This window comes from Cervus elaphus, chromosome 8 (assembly GCF_910594005.1).
Source record: "Cervus elaphus chromosome 8, mCerEla1.1, whole genome shotgun sequence".
Taxonomy (NCBI): Eukaryota; Metazoa; Chordata; class Mammalia; order Artiodactyla; family Cervidae; genus Cervus; species Cervus elaphus.
In genome coordinates, this window is record NC_057822.1 from 20,309,499 (window position 1) to 20,329,447 (window position 19,949).

The following is a 19,949-nucleotide window of genomic DNA, read 5'->3' on the forward strand; positions in this document are numbered from 1 at the left end:
CTAAAACTGCAAAGGTTGGAGCAGAGAAAAGTTTATTGCAGGGCCATGCAAGGAGGAAAACTGGGTGGCTCATAGTGAAAAACCCAAACTCCCTAGTGGTTTTCAGGGAATGTGATATTCAACTGTCACACTAGCTATGTGGTCTTGTGTAAGCCATTTAAACCCTCTAAAACTCAATTTTCTCAACTGTAAGATAGAATAATCACATGAAATTATTTCCAAGTTCTCTTTCAGCTTAAGTATTTTAAGATTCTAAGATCTAAAGAAAAAAATAAATAGCACATTTGGAAAAAACCAAAGATAGAAAGATATTAAAATGTGACTAGACCTAAGAGTTGCTGAGCCAAAAGGAAGATAAAGTTTGAGATATAAAGAATCATCATAATTTTTAACATTTAAAAATTCACTTTAATTAAAACTTTAATGGTGTAGAAAAATGGGTAGAATATACAGTTTTGTTATATTTTGGAACAAAGAAAATAAAATCGAAGTAGTCAGTAAACTAAACATGACTCGCAGTTACTTAATAAATATATCTTGTGCTATGATGTCCATAAGAGGCAATCACTGCTGCTGCTGCTGCTGCTAAGTCGCTTCAGTCGTGTCCGACTCTTAGCGATCCCATGGACTGCAGCCTACCAGGCTCCTCCATCCATGGCATTTTCCAGGCAAGAGTACTGGAGTGGGTTGCCATTGCCTTCTCCAAAATTATAATGCATGAGTCAAAAAAAAAAAAAAAGTTTAAAAATCTCTATCTACTGACAGCCAGTAAGTCATAGGAAAAGAATAAAGAAAAAAAATATAACTAAACAAAGTCAACAACTCTGGAACAAACTCAAGCAAAGAATAAGTTGATTATTTTAAATTTAACAGGAAAAAATATATTCATTCACTGCTTTAAAAAAAAAAAACAGAAAACACTACCAATCATTATTGCATTTATAACTGGCTTGAATTCAGGCAAACCAGGTTTGGGTCCCAGCCCAACCAAGGGACTGTGTGATCTGACCAACCTCTTAAACAGAGCAATAATTCCTTCCTTTGTGGCTTCTTGTCAAGATTGATTGTGATAAGTCATATAAAACATATACCTTAGTGACTGGCACATAGTAAGGGTTCAAAAAGATGTTAACTGTCACATCAACCTTTCCATCATTCATATTCAGTCTTCTGCTCCGAGGTGGAAAAACAACAGCTTGAGTGGCAGGGATGAGTGAGGATGGGTTTACCCAGAAGTCTAGAGAAAGAGCAGAAAAGGTCTGAGTGATGCTGGGGGTGCTACTAATCCACCCTCCTGGACTAGTTAACAGACCCCATTTCTTCAGTGTGATTCTTTGAAAGATCACCTGACTTTCCAGCAACTCCCCTTTGGATCTGTGGTAATAGATTCTTTGATCTTACTTTCAAAAATAAAAGTTAATTTTTAAAAGAAACATTTACTTTTCTGTAGACCTTAATTTTTAGAGACTGAACAAGAGTCAGCAGTGATGATTAGCTATTAGCCTAAACACTCCTTTGTCATGAATAATACATTCCTTTGCCTTTCTTTTGTTAGGTGAATAAATTTCCTTAAAAGGAAAACCGAAACAAGGGTTTACGGCATACTTTTTTAGGGATTTTTCTTAGGACCTATGAAATATTGTTTAGTCAGTGTCAGAAGAGCCAACTCATTGGAAAAGACTGATGCTGGGGAAGATTGAAGGAAAAAGGAGAAGGGGGCTGCAGAGGATGAGATGGTTAGATAGCGTCACTGACTCAATGGACATGAACTTGAGCAAACTCTGGGAGATAGTGAAGGACAGGGGAGGCTGGCGTGCTGCAGTCCACAGGGTCACGAAGAGTCAGACACAACTGAGCGATTGAACAACAACAGTATCAGAAAAAGAGTCACCCTCATTGATTAAAATAGAGCCCTCATTTATTAGACTTCCCTGGTGGCTCAGATGGCAAAGCGTCTGCCTACAATGCGGGAGACCTGGGTTCAATCCCTGGGTCAGGAAGATCTCCTGGAGAAGGAAATGGCAACCCACTCCAGTATTCTTGCCTGGAAAATTCCATGGACAGAGGAGCCTGGTGGGCTACAGTCCATGGGGTTGCAAAGAGTCGGACGTGACTGAGCGACTTCACCTTCATCATTTATTGAACCTGTACCATGAACTTCATTCATAAAACTACATTTATCTTCCTAATGAGTCTATGAAGTAGGATTATTATCACATTTTATAGACAAGAAGCTCATAATCAAAATGACTAGTTTTAAGTTCACAGAGACAAAATATGAGAGATTTAGAACCCAAACCTAAATCACCATGAACTCATCCACAGAGCTTCCACTGCTAAAAGGGACACCCGGACTGCAGGAGAGAAATGATATGAAATGCAGTTTTCAAACTTAAACCCAGGCAATATTTCATAAACAGATTTTTACTTTGAATTTCCTTGAGACTTATTTTCAGTGCACATAATCAAGGGGATGAAAACAATGAAGAGAAAGGCTTATTTTTCCATTGCCAGATTATATTTGGTCTGGGGTAAAGGTAACACATTTTATTTTCGAGGCCTTGCTGAGAAATAATACACAAATTTTAACTATATTTTTTATAGAACAAAGAAAAGGGACAACATGTTGCCTATTTAATATTCTTGGGCTATTAATCACATGTGATTGATTTAAAGTGAATTTTTAAAGAGTTTCTTAAATTTATTATTTATCTTTATTTTTGGTAAAGTATAGTAACCATGTTTTCTGTAAAACAATAATCTCTAGCAGTATCTTTCCTTTTGCTATAAAAAACACACACAAAATAAAATATGCACATCAATTAGACAAGGCAAATTGTGTAGCCTCTTAGAAAGACGAGTTAGATTGGACCTTCTTTTGATTAATGGGCATTCTTTAAACGAATTAGCCCAGATTCTGCCCAGGAGCATAGTGTGGGCATCCCAGGGGGATGCAGTCAAACAAGTCTGAATGCAGAATATCTGTCTTCATCATCAAATACTGTTCAAAAGCAATTGGTTTTGAAGCACCCTTAAGACAGGGGTCACCAACTCCAGTGCCTCCAGGAGGTAGGCAGGTGATACAAATGAGTCAAGTGGGCTGGATGGAAGAAAGCATCTGAAACATTGTGGTGACAAATGGCACCTGACACTTGGCCATGGTGTCAGGGGGGTGACCTGGAGCCACACGATCATAGCAAACTGGCCATCCAAAGGGGCAGCTGCTTTTCAGTTCTGGCGGACTGAGGCCATTTGGGAATCAAGGGCCAATGCTCTCAGATCATCTGATTTTTAAAGAGAAATTAGAATTTCAAATTTTGATGTATCATCTTCTAATCTTTATGTTGACAATTAATTTTAAAGATGCTATTTGGACCAATTTAAAAAACCACCCATGGACCACATCTGGCCAGCAGGCTACCAGTTTACAGATTTAAGAAAGTAAGATAATAGTAATAAATACCTGAAAATGATATCATAGTTTTGAATTCTCATATCCATATTAGACTTCATATACATTAAAAATACACTTAAGTTGTACTTTCCCAAAAGAAACAAAAAGGATGGTATAGGTCTAGGGTTCTAGGTGAAACCATAAAGTGTATTTCTCAGTATGTAAACTATACTCTGTCTACTCCAGAATTAACTAAAGAGCTTATTTAAAATGTGCATACTGGATTTGCATTAATTAGGTCTCAGGTGGCTTCTAGCAATCTGACTTTGTCCAAGCACCCTGATCCCCAGATGATTCTAATAGTTATTAACGGAGTTCCTCCCTTGGAGAATTTGCAGGCTATGTGGTCATTTTACTGCCAGTCGTAACTTCTGCGTCTTCCCTATTTTCCCAGGCAGAGGCAGCTGTGATTTAAAGAGGGTTAGGTTTTGGATCCTTTGGATCCCTGCTTAGTTGGATGATCATAACACATCTGTGTTTTGGGGTCATTCAGTCCCATAGTTACAGGTTGATACTTCATAATGACAAATGTCTACCCCATTAGCTTGCAGTTTATGGTTGCTCAGTTTATGTCTTCATTTAGCTAATGTCTTAGTGGGTTATTTCCTCGTGGCTCCCTACTGAGTATCAGTGTAATGTACCTGATCGGTGCCCAGTAAGTAATTTTTGATTGACTATTATAATGCATTAATTAGAACATTGTCAACGAGGCCTACCCGATCAACTGTCTGTGACTGAACTGAATAATCATTTACTTTAACCCACCAGGCATTTTAGTTAAGCCAATAATTTGACTAATTTTTAGCTCTCAGAAGATTGTTTGATGACATTTGACCAAATGAGCCCATCCCCAAATGATTAACATAACTTCTGACCTTGCCTGCTCATACCTTCACGGAGTAAACGTATTATTAGGAGTATACAATTCACTATGAGCTGTCATACAGGACAAAAACAGTATCATCAAAGTGGTATTGTCACACCATTTTAGACACTGGAAACAATAGCTGTAGAAAATGCTGATAGACTGACATGTTCAATGAGCTCCACATTTTAGCGTGCCTAGGGAAAACCACAATTGAAATGTAAATTGTCATTTTGCTTCAGTGAAAAATCAACCAAAATGCAAATTTTCCTTTAAAAACATTGAGAGTGGGGAAAGGCATTCAACCTGTGTTTTCTATCTTGTGTTCACACCCTGTAAATGACAGCATCTTGGATACAGGGCACAGTTTAAAAGATTATTCATCCCTTAGCCTGGACTATAAGTAGGGATGTTTCTTTATTCCAACATTGTTAGACAAAAGAAACATTTGACCTCCGAGATAACCTTCTCCAGAAGATAAACTGATAATTCCTTGCACAAGTTGCCTTTTTTCATCATTTCCATTCCAGTCTAGTTAATGCAACCAGTTCTGCAGTTCACAATATTCAAATATGCTACTTGGGTTCTGGACACAGTGATAGGTCTTGAATTCTCCCTTGCAAAGGTGAAGTGACATTAAATTTGTCATAGTCTCATCTAAGTCAGCAAGATGGCACTGTATAATATCTTTAGAAATACTAAGTTAAGAAGTCCATGGGGAAGAAGGTGAAAAGAAGGTCAGCTACTGACATAAAATCAGACTTCAGATGTGATGACCTTTCGTCAGAGGCTTTGTAGCCTGCAAGTCAGCATAACATTATTGAATCCACCTCCTAGCTGAAGCCAGATACGTTGACAAAGACAGCCCAACCTGCACACTAATAGAGGAGCCAACAGCATTACCTCACAAACGAGACACCCAGAGAAGTTCTTTTTGTAAAACAAACAAACAAAACTTAAAGCTATAAATGTCCACTTTTATTTTTACTTCCTTCAAAGTGTCGATCTTTATTTTAATGTCTGAAGAACCCATGAATGTATTACAACTTAGAGAAAGATAAGAATTAACCTTTGGTAGCCAGAGTCTTGAAAGTTACACTTTGAAGAATTTCTGGAAAATTCAGTCTTCCAACTGACAAGCAACTCAACTAGTAATAACAATAAGCACTTCAGTTTTGCTGGGGACAAATCTAGTGACAACTCTTCAAATAACCCTTTTCCTCCATCAAAAAGAATTAATGAAGTGGAATAGAGATCGCAAGTTTTAAATTTTATTTTTGCCTCATGTTATGTAAGTAGAGTTTATGGTCTTTGGAATCAATAGACCTTGATATGCTTCAATTAATACAATATAAAAATTCCTCAAAGATTTCTTCATTACCTAGAGGAATTAAGCAGTAAAATATTCAATGCATTTTAAAAGCCTGGATGAAATGTTTATTAACTGTATTATCTGATGTGCTGATCCTTATTATAGAAAAGAATCTCCAAACTAGATACAAAGGATTCCAAAAGCAATTCTAGGAAATTGTTCATAACACACCATTATTTTGAGTTATAAAAATAATCTTCACCACGCTTATTGTAGAAATTAGCTTATATAATTACTGATAAGAAATTTCATGACAAAAACCAATGTTACTTACCAACAATTCTAATTAATAATGAATAAGGATTAAGAGAAGAAAAATTAATTAGGTTAGAGTTTGAGCAAAGAAAAGAAAAGAACTTCAAGCCAGTTTTCCTTAAAACTGATCCAATGAGTACACTTGAAAAAATGGTATTGGAAGGGACATCCTCCATGGCCCAAAGCAGTCTCTGAAAATTGTTTCATAGTATCCAGCTGGTACACAGATCTGTCTTCTGACACTGGGCAGTTTCTGTAGCTAGTCATGTGAGCAGTCAAATAGATCAAGGAGCACACAAGAGTGACTGCCAGTAACTGCTCACTCCCTGGAGGATGGCAAGGATGGAGGGTGGCTTGTTCGCTTCTTGTGAGGCCTGTAGCCCTGGACTCCTCTCTATATTCTATGCAAAACTTGTATCAGCCAACTAAGTCACCCTTGTGGGCTTGAGGGACTGGGAACTGGCACTAACATGCTGACTTCCAGCTACTACTTTTTCTGTGCATAATATAGTCTTCCATTTCTTAAAAAAAAATGTAAAAAGTAGTCAGATGTACCACCATCCTCCCAATTGCTAAGAATCAATATCCCAGTCATCTTTGACTTCTCTCTTACAATTGTTCCAAACAGCTGGCTGTTTTCAAAGTCCAATATCCCCACCTCTGAGTTGTTTCTCTTTTTTTTTCCACATATGTTCCTTCTTCCTCATTTCTATCACCATGAACCTAACCCGGACCCTCATTATCTCATTTGATCTTTTGAAACAGGTTTCTACCTAACCTACCTTGCCCAAGATTTCCATTTTATTCTGTTTTCAGATCTGCTCATGTTACTTCCCCTGTTTATCATAAGTACTCCTTATTATTTGCTAAGTAATTCCAAACTCTTTGATCTGCTTTCAAAGTCAGCTGTGTGGGCCCTCGAGGTTAATGTAAAAGCATTCAGCTCTACAATGGGGTACTGAGTGCTTGCCATGAGTGATTCTCAAATGAAGAGGACCCTCTTCTCCTCAAAGAGTTTATAGTCCCTGCTTCTTATAATGGAACTGTGATGATTACGAGGTGATTAATCCCTTACATGCATGATCTCATTTATAGACAGGCAGTGTATTCCTTTTCTTCCAGTCCACACAGAACGCCTGCTTTTCTTCATGACTTTCCCACCATTGTTCACATAGTTCTCCATGTCTGGAATGCTCCCTTAAACCATCGTTATTCAACACATATTTGTCTGGAGATATATTTAACTTGTGCCTTCCCAGGTGGTAGCTAATGGTAAAGAACCCACCTGCCAATGCAGGAGATGTAAGAGATGTGGGTTTGATCCCTGGGTTGGGAAGATCCCCTGGAGATTGTCAGTATTCTTGCCTGGAGAATCTCATGGACAGAGGAGCCTGGTGGACTATGGTCCATAGTGTCGCAAAGAGTCAGACACGACTGAAATGACTTAGCACACATGCATACATATTTAACGTAACTTGTGATACTTAAGAAAAATAAAGTAAGTTAAGGTGAGAGTTGACCTAGCAAACTCTTACCCCTTCTTGAAGGATAAAATTTCTATGATTCTCACCACTGCATGGTAGGCCCTGTTCTGCAAGGGATGAGGGATTAAAGATGAGAGAGATTACTGGTGGGAGTAATCCCATTCAAAATACATGGCTAAGACAACAATAATGATGGTGACTAATATTTATAAAGCATTGGTAATACAGGAACTATCTGTTTAAAATCTCACAATGGCCCAATGAGATAACCATTATTATTCCCATGTTTTTAATACTTGAGACATGAGGCAGGTTAGATAAGTTATCAACATTTACAATGATGGTAAGTGGCAGAGCCAATTGAACAAGACAATTCAGTTCTAAGGAAGGCTTAAATTAATCACCTTCTATGAATTAATCCACAGAGGATCAGGGTGCTCTTGGCAGGAGATGAAGAAAGTGAGTGCTGTGTAGATGCCTAATAAATTTCCATGTCAATTACCTCTCTGCCTCTAAACTTTTCTCTTCTAAGTCCATCCTCCAAAACTACAAGAGTGATCTAACTACGAAGTCCAACTTTGTCATTACCCAGATTAAACAATTTAATGGCTCCAACTGCTGGAGAAACTATTATCGTTCATTGCTCTCTAAAGAAATTTACAAAGTGGCATTTACTTTAACTATCAGTTTAAGAAAACCTCTACCCCGAATCTAAGCTCCTGGTACAGAAGGGTAAGCTTGTTCTACTTTGTTTTATTGTCATTATGAAGAAATCCTTACTGGATGCCACTGATAGGCTGTCTACAAGGAAGTTTAGCTTTTCAGCCACAGAAATCTGTCCTTGGGTGTATTACAGGAAAGTCAGGAGCAACTCATGGAGGCAAAGGGGTGGAATGGTTAAAGATAAAAGCTCTGGAGCCAGGGTTTGGAATTATGGCACTTTGAATTAAGATTCTTTGAGCCTTATTTGCAGCAACGTCAAGTGCAATTTGAGAAACACATTTTTCTTATAGGGTTGCTGTGAGGACTGAATGAGAAAGCATATTAAAGGGCTTAAAACAATGGCTATATAGAAATTCCTAAGCAAGTGATAACCGTTGCATGTTCTTAAAGTTTTCCTTGTTCTACACTTGTTATATTAAATATCATGGTTTAATTCCAGTAGTAATACAAGAATGTAGTTGAAAAAACAAACCAGCACTATAAGAGAATATGGGAAAACAGAGTCCCTTTCCCAGAGAAAACCATTGCTAAGATTTGTTTGCCCTTCTAGAGTTCGTCTATGTACAAAAATACACCTGTGATTTTTAAAAAACACAAATGAGAGCATTTGTAATACAGTTTTGTACCTTGACTTTTTTTTCCCGTGAGAATTGTTTCACAGTGATACAAATAAGTTTCCTAAATTATCTTTAATGGCTATGCAGTATTTCAACACTCAAATATGGAATAACTTATTTAATAAGTTCACTATTGATGGACATGTACGTTGTTTTCAGTCATTTTCTATGACAAGACAAATTTCAATGAATATCCATGAACAATTATTTCCACAGAATTCACTTCTGTAAGTGGAATTGCTGGGTCAAATGGCACATGCATTCAAAATTTGTATAGCTCTTGTTCAACTGCCTTCTGAAGAGCTGAAAGATTAATATACTCTTGCTCAGTTCTAGTACAGAGAAGTTATTTAAATACATTCCTTATAAACCACTTCAATTTTCTTAAGCTCATTTTCTCACTGTCCCAGAAAATCCCAGGTTATATCCCTGCTTCCTTGCTGTAAACTTGTTTTGCTTCTAGCCTAGAATTACCTTTCTTCTCATTTATCCATCTCATCCTACATATCTGCGGTGCTAGGACACATTCAGTTGCAAGTAACAAAACTCAAATGAATCTAGCTTATGGAAAATTAAAAGGGGAGAGGAGGAAAACTACTGAAAGGATTCTAGGTAGTTCACAGATCTGAAGGACAAGCTGCAAGTTCCCAGGGCAGTTCTAGAAACATAAGACGGGAGCCTTCACACAATCCTCTGATTACCCATCCTCAACTTCATGTATCTCTGAATGATTTCATTCTCTTCTATGGTAGGTGGGTAAGCCTCCTAACTGTTAAAAAATTTGAAAATTTACATAAAAGGCCTCACATCATAAACATGAAACTTCATAAGATGTTTTGTACTGGCAGTGTCTGGTTCTACCTACTCTGGGTGTATTCTTGTCTTAAATTACATAGAATTTGATGAAGAAGGTTTAGAAAAAAACTGACACAATGTCCAGAAAAATAACTTCTCACAAATATCAGAGAATCAAGATCCCACTTTTCTTCATTACAATACTGTCCTTTAAGTGAAAATTGTCCAGCAACTATTTCAGGAGCAATCTTTCCCCCACCTGTATGACCAGGATATGTTGGTAGTGCCTCTTCCTCACGCTCTCCATGGTGCTGAACCACGTGGGGTGCTTCATTTTAGAGTCTGTTGAAATGTGATAGGAAGGGAATTAAGGAAAAGAGAAATTGAAAAGGCTGTTAAGGAGCGAAAAAAAAAAAGATTTTTGTCAATTTTGTTGCCAACAAATAAACCACAATTAACCTTGGCCAAACTGAAAGAGAATAAGCAATTTTGGTGGGAATCATTGCCATCTGTGCAGATGTCCATATGCATAAGCAAGATTGCACGGTGATATTGTCATCGTGCTTATTTAACTTATATATGGAGTACATCATGAGAAACATTGGGCTGGATTAAGCACAAGCTGGAATCAAGATTGCCAGGAGAAATATCAATAACCTCAGATAAGCAGATGACACCATCCTTATGGCAGAAAGTGAAGAAGAACTGAAGAGACTCTTGGTGAAAGTGAAAGAGGACAGTGAGAAAGTTGGCTTAAAGCTCAACATTCAGAAAACAAAGATCATGGCCTCCAGTCCCATCACTTCCTGGCAGATAGATGGGGAAACAGTGGAAACAGTGGCTGACTTTATTTTTAGGGGGCTACAGAATCACTGCAGATGGTGACTGCAGCCATGAAATTAAGACACTTGCTCCCTGGAAGAAAAGTTATGACCAACCTAGACAGCATATTAAAAAGCAGAGACATTACCTTGCCAACAAAGGTCCATCTAGTCAAGGCAATAGTTTTTCCAGTAGTCATGTATGGATGTGAGAGTTGGACTATAAAGAAAGCTGAGTACTGAAAAATTGATGCTTTTGAACTGTGGCATTGGAGAAGACTCTTGAGAGTCCCTTGGACTGCAAGGAGATCCAACCAGTCTATCCTAAAGGAAATCAGTCCTGAATATTCTTTGGAAGAACTGATGCTGGAGCTGAAACTCCAATACTTTGGGCACCTGATGTGAGGAGCTGACTCATTTGAAAAGACCTTGATGCTGGGAAAGATTGAAGACGGGAGGAGAAGGGGACAACAGAGGATGAGATGGCTGGATGGCATCACCAACTCAATGGGCATGAGTTTGAGTAAGCTCCGGGAGTTGGTGATGGACAGGGAGGCCTGGTGTGCTGTGGTCCATGGGGTCGCAGAGTTGGATATGACTGAGCCACTGAACTGAACAAGCACGATCTCTGAGGGGAGTGGGCAGATCACCACTGAGCAAAGATGAGATGGCTCAACTGCCATTCTCAGTTGACCCAAAACAAATTATAATGGATTTTCTTGATTTTTTTACTTTTATATCATGATGAGAAAATTGCAGAACTGAAACAATAGTAAAGCTTTCCAATTCACAGATATATGTGTTTAAGTATAGTTAGTAATTCTATAAATATTCAAGAGTATGGTTTTTACTTGTTGGTAAATTGTGTGTCCACCAATGACATAAAGGGCTTCCCATGTGGCTTAACTGGTAAAGAATCTGCCTGCAATGCGGGAGACCTGGGTTCGATCCCTGGGTTGGGAAGATCCCCTGGAGAAGGAAATGGCTACCCACTCTAGTATTCTGGCCTGGAGAATTCCATGGACTGCATAGTCTGTGGGGTCACAAAGAGTCAGACACAACTGGGTGACTTTCACTTTCACCAATGATATAATCATTTCAGTTTTACATAATTATATTGTTGGGTATTGATTTATTTTACATACGATTTTGTTTCTTATTTTTCCAGTTTAACATGATTGCTGATATTGATATTTGTCCTTTGAATGTGCTAAATTATTTTCCATTAATCTTTAAAAGTAATTCAGCCTTTTGGCTGGAACCACCTTCTTCCAGCAATTCACCAAAATGACCAGCAGAAAGGGAAAGAGGAGGGGCACCCTCCACACGTCCTCTAGGCCTTTTGGAGAACTTGGAATTGTTCCTTTGCTACCTACATAAAAATCTACAAGAAGGGTGATGGTGTAGATATCAAGAGAATGGGTAATATTCATAAAGGAATGCCCCACAGATGTTACCATGGCAAAATGGGGAGGGTCTACATTACCCAGCATGCTGTTGGTGTCACTGTAAACAAACAAGTTAAAGGCAAGATTCTGGTCAAGACAATTAATGTGTATATCAAGCATATGAAGCACTCCTAAGTCGAGATAGCTTCCTGAAATGTGTGAAGGAAAATGATCAGTAGAAGAAGGAAACCAAAGAGAAAGGGGCTTGGGTTCAGATGAAACACCAGTTTCCTCTACCCAGAGAAGTACACTTTGTGAGCATCAATGTTAAGGAGTTAAAAACAGTTCTAACAGTTGAACTGTTGGAGCCCATTCTCTATGAATTCATGGCATGATGGGTGTAAAAATAAAGACGTGGACAGTACAAATGTTTCTCTTAATTGAGTAGAGGTGTTGTGTTCCCTCCCCAAGGAAATACTTAAAGCACACTGTAATTGTGTCCAAATTCAGTGGGTGCCGGTCTTCTCAAATTTAGTTTTTTTTCTTCCTGAAAGATATAAAACAGTTTGTTGTTTGATATGCTCTGTTGGTTAATAAATTGCCAGATAATATTTATATAAAAAAGTAATTCAAGATAAAGAGGAAAGCTGTTATTTGTTATTGGGAAAATTTTAAATCAGTAAGCTTTAATAAATCTAGAAGTAGATTTCTAGAAGTAAACTTTCATCTGAAAATATTTTTTAAAAGGATTGTTAAAAATGAGGACATATTATTTGGAAATCTTTCCTATAAATTTCTCTATCCCTCTCTCTTCCCCTCTCCCCTCTCTCGAAATTTTAAGAAATGTCTAGAAGTTTACATTACAGACACCAGAAGGCTAACAGTCAAACTTTTCACACTGTAAGTCATGACACCTGAATGTGCTTGGAAATTCATTTAGTAGATCTTGGCAAGCTTTGGAAGAAAAATAGCCATGGGAGCAAGAGAGGGGGACAGAAAAGAAGTAGAATGATCTGAGTGCATTGCAAAGAGTAAGAATAAGTTTGTTTCGGTTAAGTGTACCCGTGGACAGGGCTTGAGGTACGAGGTCTGCAAATGTATTTTTGCTGTAAAGTGAAAAGTGAAAGTGAAAGTCGCTCAGCCGTGTTCGACTCTTTACAACCCCACAGACTACACAGTCCATGGAATTCTCCAGGCCAGAATGCTGGAGTGGGTAGCCTTTCCCTTCTCTAGGGGATCTTCCCAACCTAGGGATCAAACCCAAGTCTCCCACATTGCAGGCGGATTCTTTACCAGTTGAACCACAAGGGAAATCCTTTTTTCTTTTTTGCTCTAGGTCATGGTCAAAAGTTTTTAAGAAATATGGTAGAGTATTTCTGAATAAAACTATTGACAGAATGTAGCAGTTACTGGAGTTCAATCCATAGGAATTTCATAATATCCTCATTTAAAATACACAGTTTAGATGCAAGCTAATGAGTAGTGTTCAAATCTTAGCACACATAAAATTCCTAGGAGTAGGGGTAGGAAATGGGGAAGGGCACGTGGACCTACAGAACATCCAATTTTGTGACCCTGTGGGGGAGAGGGCTAGTGGGGAGTAGTTGGGGAATATGTAAGCTTTGAGTTAAGCACCCAGGTGATTCTGAGATGGGTGGTCCTCTGCCAATCTGAAGAGCCAAACCCTGCAACACCCCTGGTAAAAGTGTAATTACAAACATCCTGAGTTCAGATTAACTCCTATCTTCCTAATCCACCCATAGCACATATGTCTAAACTTCTAATCAGCTGGTTTTTGTTTTTCAAAATGAAGGACCTGACGTCACAAGCCCCAGTCTGAAGTTTGAGGAACTATTTTAAAAAAAGAGAGAGAAGAAAAAAGGATGGTTTTTAACCTTGCATTTAAGGAGAGAGTGTGAGAAAAGCGAGGGTCATGTGGATCCAGCAATTCTTTGTTAGTAACACCTATTAGTTTTTACCTCTAGAGCCCTGGGTACATGGATGTTAAGTCACTTCAGTTGTGTCTGACTCTTTGTGACCCTGTGAACTGCAGCCTGTCAGGTTCCTCTGTCCATGGGATTCTCCAGGCAAGAATACTGGAGTGGGTTGCCAAGCCCTCCTCCAGGAGATCTTCCCGATCCAGGGATCAAACCCATGTCTCTCATGACTCCTGCATTGGCAGGTGGGTTCTTTACCCGAGCCACCTAACAGAGACATTGAAATTCATCATTACTTCAATTCCTGTTAAGAAACAAATATTATTTTGAAGATAATTTTTAGTTATCACATTTTATACTGAGTGCATTGCACCAAAAAACAAACAAAAAACCCACAACAACTTTAAGATGAAATATAAGGCAAAATCAACAAGAAGTGTTATAAAGTTTACAAACCCTTCTAGGCATGTGCTTTTCTGCATAAAACATATGTTTCTTTAAACACAAGAAAGAGCTGAGGATTCTTTATTTAGATTAACTAACTGATCAACAGATTTGATGGCATTATCTAAGACGACAAATTGCCAAACCTCAATCCTCGACCAAGAATGCAGAGGAAAATGAAAACACATTAAAGCAATCAAGACAAGTTTTAAAAAGCAAAAGCAAGTCTTTTAGATAAGTGTCAGTTATTAAGGACTAACCTAAAAAAAATCACCAATTGGTAAAATTTGTGAAATGGAAAAATTAAACAGTGGCATGAAGTTTTCACCTCCTCCCTTTCCTTCAACCTCATCCATCTATTTATTTCTGGCTTGCATGCTTGGGTGCTCAGCTGTGTCTGAGTTTGTGACCCAACCAATCTTCTCTGTTCATGGGAGTTTTCAGGCAAGAATACTGGAGTGGGTTACCATTTCCTTCTCCAGGGGAACTTCCTGATGCAGGGATCGAACCCTTGTCTCCAGTGTTGGCAGGCGAATTCTTTACCACTGAGCAAAGCCCCTTATCTCTGGCTTAATTTATATCAAAACCAAAAAAGTCTTGAAATTGTCTTTTGAAAGTATTAGTGTCTTTCTGAAATCTTGTTCCCAAAGTATTTAATTAATTTTCCTGTGTGCCTAAACCAGTGATTCTCAAATTTTACTGTAAGTAACATTCTCTATGGGGCTTCCCCGATGGCTCAGGGGTAAAGAATGTGTCTGCAGTGCAGGGGACTCGGGTTCGATCCCTGAGTGGGGAAGGTCCCCTGGAGGAGGAAATGGCAATCCACTCCAGTATTCTTGCCTGAAAAATCCCATGGACAGAGGGGCCTGTGGGCTACAGTCCAGTCGTCACAAAGAGCTGGGGACCTGACTGAGCACTCACAGTGCATTTATATTCACACTTTGGAAAACACTAACACAAATGTGTGAGAGAGAATTAACTCTTCACACTTGTCAGAAAGATATGATACTTGGGATTGAAAAGAGAGAAACCTCCATTCTGTATTGTCCTAGTTAAGTAGATTTTTTTGTTGTTGTTGTTCTTGGTATGCATACAATCCTAAAATGTAAGTATCTTGCTTGACTTTCACAGCATCATATTACTGTGCCTTTAAATGAACCATCAATCACCTAGAACTTCACTACTGAAAGTGTACTGCCCACATCTACTCCCTAGCAGAATCAGCATCACTGGGAGTATGTAAAAAAGGCAGACCTCAGCCTGCCCTAGACCTTCTAAATCAGAAACTGCATTTTAACAAGATCCTCAGGTTTGAGATGCATTGATCTTGCAAATTTTCCAGCTAAATGTGATTTTTCAGCTCACTATTTTAATTTCACTTTCACATTTTTAATCGGAAAGGAAGAAAGATTTTGATTACAAGAGAAAATAAGGTTATTAAGGAGAGAGACAACTGAAGGGCCCCAAGTTGACTCTGTGACTTATGACTTTTAAAATGAGAAGGCAGTTGGTTTTTATGGAATCTCACCTGAGATCACGGCGCTCTGTAGATCACAGGGGCCTGAGACCCCAGTACCTTGAACTGTATTCGTTTGTCTCTCTTCACTGCAAGCTTCTTGTGGGCAGGATCCTCTTAGGGTATTTAGATCTTCTGTGGCCAGCCTAACGCCTAACCCAAGGAAGTACTCCAAAATGCCTGAGTGGGGGAAAAAAATTACCAATCACTTATGAATTATATCCACCCTTCAGATTCAAGCTTAAGGCTCCTTTCCTCCAAAATATTTCTTTAGTTATTTTACCTAGCATAATCTCCACCTGCTCTAAGTAAATACCACTTATTTGACATTTAATGCTAGTGGTAAATAACCTGCCTGCCAATGCATGAGATGTAAGAGATGAGGATTTGGTCCCTGGGTTGGGAAGTTCCTCTGAAGGATGACATGGTAACCCATTCTAGTATTCCTGCCTGGAGAATGCCACAGACAGAGGACCCTGGTGGGTTACAGTCCATAGGTCCCAAAGAGTCAGACATGACTGAAGTGACTTAGCATGCACATGCATGCACGTGCATGCATGCAGGTGCACACACACTTTAGTTATCAATTATCTTTAATTTGTATCTCTCTTATTACCCCACCAAAACTGTTAAAAGCTGCTTCTTTTTATACTTTTCATACTGTCTTGAAGAGTAGGCATTCAAATATTGCTTACTACTGAGAGCAATCTTAAACTTTAAAAAAACTACTAAAGTTAGAAAATCTACACAATTTTATTTTCCTCCAAGGATCATTCTAAATGGTCAAAACTAATTCTAGAGTTGGTAATATTTAAACAGCTCCTCCAGCTGCAATCTATTTCACTGAAATAAAGCATCACTTTGATATAAGAAATACTTTCTAATTTTCAAATGGTTAGTTGACCCTTCAGCCAACTCAATTCTCATTTTGGTTATTTTTGCCAGTAACTTATACTTCTGTATGTTGTGGGTTCGATCCCTGGGTCAGGAAGATCCCCTGGAGGAGGAAATGGCAACCCACTCCAGTATGTTTGCTCGGGAAATTCCATAGATGGAGGAGCCTGGCCGGCTAGAATCCATGGGGTCGCATGTCTCTAGACATAACTGAGAGACTAATACTGTCCCACTCTAGCCTGTTATGCAAGTCATCTCTAAGTGTCCTATAGATGGCAGCATTGAGCAACAGATTAGTGTTTGGTAACGATGCTGTTTTGGTTTCTGAGAATTTTCAGTTGGGAGTCAATTTTTCATACAGTATATTTCATTGTAGTACACCACAAGACTAATTTAGCATAGGCTGGCAGGATAATACTTGTACCTGCTCAAAATTACTTCAGTTAGTTTCCACAAAAGCATCCTTTCTATTCTGTATATAAACCATATATGCATTTCCAGAGTTAGCTCAACCCATTAATAAAAGAAGAAAGTAAAGAAATATGAATTACTATAGTATAATTGTAATTAACTATTAAGCACCTTTAATATTGGTAGTAAAAAATCAGCAAGTAGGAAGAAAGGACAAGAATATCTTACCATCAGTGATTATCTATGATGGGAAATCCACTGATTTGGGGAAAAAATGTCAGCAATCTGAGTTATTTCATGATTTCTAATGAATATATTAGCCACTGAAGTTGGGCTTTTAAAGCAGAGATCCTTTCCCACAGAGTTTTTTTTTTTTAAACGCTTTTATAATAAAAAAAAAAAAAACATTTTTGTGTGATCAAAATTCTAACCTTTCTGTGAAAATTTTTCTAAAATATTTTCAAATTAGGTTGATCTTTCAGATCCCTCTTTCTCCTAGAAAAGAGTATTTTGTTTCCCATAGAGGTATATACTACCTTCATTTAGCTTTATTTTTGAAGAGGAGCATCATTTCTAAAGTAAATGGGTTTGGATTATTTTTCCTACAAAACGTGAAATATTCTCCACCCCCACCCTGCGCTAAACATCAAACCTGTAAAAAGCCCTTTGGCCTTAGATTACATTATTACTAGTAAACAACACTTTTACCTCCCCTCCCCCCCCTCTCTCTCCAAGGGTAAAACCCCACAATTACTTTACTACTAACTTCAGACTTTCCTATTCGCATTCCCTTCTTGTACTCGCCATAAAACACGCTTTCCCCCCAGAATCCCGGTCACTGTCATTGCCGCCTAGTTACCGGATTACATTTGCTATTTATAGCTTTGCTGTTGTGGGCACGTGTGCCCACATCACCAAGCTGTCAGAGGGAGAGAAGGGCGGGCTTTCAATTCAACAGCGTGTACACAAATTACAGATGAACGAGGCTCAGTTGAGGCTGCATGATGGCAGGGAATAAGAAGGTGAGGGAAGAAATGAAAAGCTCCCAGGCTTTGGTGGGGTGTAGCTCCTCCACAGATACCGGGTACCCCAGTTCACGTATCTCACACGCTGCTGAATGGCGCCTTTGGTTCTTTTTTCTTTCTTTTTTTTTTTTTTTTACTACGCTTTGCAACCTACCTTGGTACCCTTACCCTCTCTCCCCACCTCCCCTCCTGCAGTGCAAGGTTTGAAAGACAGGCAGCCCCACCAATCAGCAGGCTACCCTAAGAAACTCTCCCCGCCCCTCAGCCCGGTATTAGGCCCAGGCTGGCTCCTCCGCAGCCCAGCGGGTCCTGCCCAGCGCATGCCCAGCGCCTCCACTGCCGCGAGCATCGGGCAGTGCTTGAGAGCTGGCGACAGGGGAGGGTCTCCTGCGCGGAGGGGTGGTGGAGACTCCCAAACGGGTCAGGACTGGGCTGGTAAAATAAGATAACGTCAAAGAGATGAGGAGTCATTTTTTAAAGGGTCCTTAAAGATCTGTAGATCACCTTAACAAACAAAAAACTTTGGGGAGCGTTTGCTTGTGATGATTGATACCGCAAGCTAACAGCCTAAGAGTCTCCGCAGGTAGACCCAAGCTACTGACGTCTGCTACCCACGAAACACCCATTTTCCTGTACAGCTCAGCTGGCACCGTCCTTGTTTTCTCCCGATTATCCTTGTAGTCAAGGGTAAAAATTTTATGGGGTGATTCGATGGGTGTGGAAGCTGTGTGTGAAACAGACACTTCGGCCAATGTTTACCCAGTAGTGTTTTGGCCTTACGAACCCTCTGTAGGTCCCTGACATTTCTTTTTTTTTAAAAATCACAAATAGGTTTCGGAATGTGATAAGGGGAGTCTCATTTTCTCCCCAAGCCTTCACTCCCAAGGTGTGACTCCCCGACCGCACGCTAGGATGAGACGGGAGTGGGATGGGGTGGGGAGAAGCTGTGATATTTACAGTCTCTCCCTAATGGATCAGCAGCTAACCCCACCACTCCGGACACACGACACTTCCCCGGGCTCCCTCTTCTAGTTTGGGAGTGACCATAACCTCCTCCTTCCCTCCCCCAGTCGTTGCCCTTGGGCGTCCCTCTGTTCTGTCGTGGTACTTCACTGCAGCAAATTCGGGGATTCCAAGGTGAAAGGCTGGCCCAGAAGTCCTTTAGTAAAACCTCACGAAAATACAGATCTCACCATGGCCTATCACACTGCAACTGAAATCCAGCTTTTAGATTTCCAGGGAGGGAAGAAACACTCTCCAGAGGGGCTGCATCTTACCTGTTAGGTAAGATCCAGCCCAGCTCTCGAGTCCCCCCCTACCCGGGCCCTCCCACGCAGGGCCCAGTAGCCGCAGTGCCCCCCCGTCGCCCCCCACCCTCACTCCTGCGTCTTCCCGGGTTCGCCCCCCTCCCCCGTTTTCCCAGACTCCCCTCGTGCTTTCGGGGAGACACCCAAACACCCCCGCCCGCGGCGGGGATTCCTGCGGGCCTGGGGCGCCCTGGGTGGCGCGCGAGGAGGCCGGCTCTGAGCCCGGGCGGCCGACCGCGTAGGGGCGCTGCCCGAGCGTGGTGCCGAGGCCGGGCGCCGGCGCCTCTGCGGCACAGCCGGGGGGCGGAGAGGGGCGGGCGCGGGGCGGGCTCGGCCGGGAATGTAGAGACCCGGGCGGGAGCCTCCCGGCGGCGGCGGCGGCGGCCGGGCTGCGGAGCGCGGAGGCTCCGTCACGTGTTTTTTTCTCCTCCCGAGTGAGACGGCGGCGCGGTCGGCGCGCAGAGCCAGACGCCGCCGCTTGTTTTGGTTGGGGCTCTCGGCAACTCTCGGAGGAGGAGGAGGGAGGAGGGGATAAGTAGCGGCAGCGCCTCCCGGGGAAGAGGCGTCTTCCCCCGACTCCTTCCCCAGCCTCCCCCTCGCACCCCCGACCCCCCCCCCCCCACCTTCGCCTCCCGCCCTCA

The 19,949-nt window shown here is 40.5% G+C and overlaps 1 long non-coding RNA gene and 1 pseudogene across 1 annotated transcript; one reads left to right on the plus strand and one right to left on the minus strand.

Moving 5' to 3' along the window:
• Positions 1-7,370: 7,370 nt before the first annotated feature.
• On the minus strand, positions 7,371-17,705 carry LOC122698608. Its single transcript, XR_006342379.1, has 3 exons — positions 17,205-17,705; positions 15,684-15,851; positions 7,371-9,907 (listed from the first exon to the last, which is right to left on the minus strand). It is a non-coding gene; the product is annotated as an uncharacterized LOC122698608 (long non-coding RNA).
• LOC122698606 lies at positions 11,671-12,169 on the plus strand (annotated as a pseudogene).
• Positions 17,706-19,949: the final 2,244 nt, after the last annotated feature.